A 3,495-nucleotide genomic window follows, 5' to 3' on the forward strand; every position below is an offset into this window, starting at 1 on the left:
AAACTATAATGGAAAAGAATATATATGTATGTCTGTTACTGAAACTTTGCTGTACAGAAGAAATTAATACAACACTGTAAATCAACTATACTTCAATAAAATTTTTTAAAACTGACCTTATATGTTAAAGGCACTTACAATGAAAAATGCCAATAAAATATGGACCCTTTTAGTCCATAGATGAGTTCAAGTGAAAGTGAAGTCGCTCTGTCATGTCCGACTCTTTGCGACCCCATGGACTGTACCCTACCAGGCTCCTCCATCCATGGGATTTTCCGGGCAAGAATACTGGAGTGGGTTGCCATTTCCTTCTCCAGGAGATCTTCCCGAACCAGGGATTGAACCTGGATCTCCTGCATTGTAGGCAGACGCTTTACCGTCTGAGCCACCAAGGAAGATGAGATCAAACATGACCATAATACTTAGATCACAGAAGCATATTTTGTCATTTTATGCACCTGAATTTTAGAATTTGACTTCAGAGTACCAACCTTAATATCATTGTCCTTAAATGAAAAGATTTCTACCTTCCTGCAGTTAAACCCAGATAGCACAGTTTCTTAATGTCAGCACACACCCTCTTTAATGCTATTAACAAAGAAGGCAGCTTTCATTTCATCTCATGCCCAGATCCATGTTTCTCTTCTTACTTCTATGAGCTTGCTGATGTTTATACACAGATTCTCTTTTCCCTCTTTGCTGGTCTATTTCTGCAGTGTTACCATTTTCAGTGGGGATGTGGAATAAACAAAAGGCCCTATTAAGTGTTGCCCTTCCACTATCGTTTTTGCCTGCTATTAGAGCTGCTTTAAGATGGCTGCACTGGCCCCAAGAAAAATAGGGTTTATTTTTCTGCTCTGAGTCAAGCAAACAAAAATTCTGGTAGATATAGACTTTAAACTTAAATGGACTTGAGTTGAGTAATCATTAAACACATGAATTGAGTAATCATTAAACACATGTTGACCAAAAACAGTCAAAAGACTGATGGCTGAAAAAGGATCTTAGAGACCATCTTGTCCACCTTCTTCATTTTACCTATGGGAGATCCAAGACCAGACATCACTTGACCACAGTGGCAGAAATGAGGTTAAAATCTGGACCCCCAGATTTCTCAAACTAGTCCTCATTCAACTGCATCATAATGCCTTCCTGACAACTCTTAAAACTGTAATTTGCAAAAACAGTATCACTAGATTCTTATGAATCAAGGCAGGATGTACATATATATACACACACATATACAAACATAGTTACTAACAAAAACATTATAAGAGCATTAAAAGAAAGCTTGGAAAGCAGAAAAGAAACATAAAACCACAACGCTGTTGTCCTAATACAGCATCTTGGTAAGGGTTTACAAATTTCAACTACTGAAAGCCCCTCATTGACACATTCACTATTCTTATATTCTGTTCTTCTTAAAGTGGTTCAATCTACTTGTCTGCACACTAGTCTATCTGCACTGCCAGACACTTTGAATACATCTAGTCTGTAACTCATTACATTAAAAAAAAATTTTTTTAACCTTTTTATTTTGTATTGGGTTATAGCTGGTTAACAATGTTGTAATAGTTTCAAGAGAACAGCAGAGGGACTCAGCTATACATATACAGCATGTTAAAAAGCAGAGACATTACTTTGCCAAAAAAGGTCCATCTAATCAAAGCTATGGTTTTTCCAATAGTCATGTATGGATGTGAGAGTTGGACCATAGAGAAGGCTGAACACCAAAGAATTGATGTTTTGAACTGTGGTGTTGGAGAAGACTCTTGAGAGTGCCTTGGACTGCAAGGAGATCAAACCAGTCAATCCTAAAGGAAATCAGTCCTGAATATTCATTGGAAGGACTGATGCTGAAGCTGAAACTCCAATATTTTGGCCACCTGATGCAAAGAGCTGACTCATTAGAAAAGATCCTGATGCTGGGAAAGACTGAAAGCAAGAGGAGAAGGGGATGACAGAGGACAAGATGGTTGGATGGCATCACTGACTCAATGGACATGAGTTTGAGCAAGCTCTGGGAGATAGTGAAGGACAGGGAAGCCTGGCATGCTGCAGTCCATGGGGTTCGCAAAGAGTCAGACATGACTGAGTGACTGAACAACAACAAATTCTCCCCCAAACTCCCTTCCCATTCAGGCTGCCACGTAGCATTGAGCAGAGTTCCCTGTGCTATACAGTAGGTCCTTTTTGGTTATCCATTTTAAATATAGCAGTGTGTACATATCTATCCCAAACTCCCTAACTATCCCTTCCCCACTGTAATTCATTTTATTTTTAAGTGGATCACTTAAAATCCATTCCTCTAATATTTTAAGAAAACATCAAAGTTAGGTGAAGACAGATAAGGAAGGACATATACTCTTCAAACACTGTTACAAAGGATCACAGTTCACATCCTAACCCTATAAACTGTGATGTTGATCAATATTCTCCCTATTGTAGTTGAAGCTTAGGACATTGTTAGCATTGCTGTAAGGATAGATTTTGTTCTGATGCTTTGAGGAGTCAAGAGTGCAATTTAAGTCTTTTGAGATATGTGTCATTCAGATAGGGATGAAATTATTTTCTTTTACTAAAATGCATTCATTTTGAAATAGTAAGATCTCACTTGAAAGCAAACTCAAATCAAAATAAAAAAACTAAACTAATGGAGCAGTACATTTGAACAGTTTTTTTTTTTACTTTTTAATTTTTTAAAAACTTTTTATTTTGTATTGGGGTATAGCTGATTAACAATGTTGTGATAAGGCATAGAGTTTTTATATAGGCACTTTGAGATGGATTAAACCAAGTGAACCACTATTTGGGGAAAAAGTGACTTATTTTAGAAGTGAACTGAATTTAGAAGGAAAATAAACTTTAGACAAAAGCCTCTACACCTTTGTCTCCACAGACCTGGACCGGACCTCAAGAGACCACCTAGTGAAACCACCTACTCTTCATAGCAATTGCTCCCCTCACCTAGGCTCCCAAAACTAATCCCCACTAAGACAGTCATTTAGTCATTTGGCTCCAGTCTATAATGAAAGAATTTCAGGCACTTGACAAGTGATGGGAAAGAACTTTTTGGCAAGAAAGCCTTAAAGTTGCCCTTAAACCACCCAGTTCTAGTCCTCCTTGCTTTCTCTGTTATTAGCCATCAATATATTTCTTCAATTCTTGCTAAACATCGTCAGAATTTGGAAAAGCACTTTGAGATGTTTGACATTATTTACAGGCTACTGAAATCATTTACAGGCCACTTGAAACTATTTCAAAATAGCTATTTCAATAAGGCTTGTACAAAGCTTCAAGGTTATCTCAAATTGCATTAGACTATGGTTAGGAAACCAGGCAGGCAGCAATCAACTTGCAGTGTTTTTCATTGCCTGACAATCAGCTTTGGTTGTTTGTTTATTGATTTGCATGTAGGGTAACTGGCCTTTTTCAACATTAAATTAAAAACATGTTAGAGAGCAATTAGGACTATTTCATTCACTAGAACCCTGT

The 3,495-nt window shown here is 37.4% G+C and overlaps 1 non-coding gene across 1 annotated transcript; it reads right to left on the reverse strand.

Annotated features, from left to right (window-relative positions):
- Window positions 1-323: 323 nt before the first annotated feature.
- Window positions 324-395, reverse strand: TRNAC-ACA (transfer RNA cysteine (anticodon ACA)). The gene has a single exon. It is a non-coding gene; the product is annotated as a tRNA-Cys (tRNA).
- Window positions 396-3,495: the final 3,100 nt, after the last annotated feature.

The sequence above is a fragment of the Odocoileus virginianus genome, unplaced genomic scaffold, assembly GCF_023699985.2.
Source record: "Odocoileus virginianus isolate 20LAN1187 ecotype Illinois unplaced genomic scaffold, Ovbor_1.2 Unplaced_Contig_1, whole genome shotgun sequence".
Taxonomy (NCBI): Eukaryota; Metazoa; Chordata; class Mammalia; order Artiodactyla; family Cervidae; genus Odocoileus; species Odocoileus virginianus.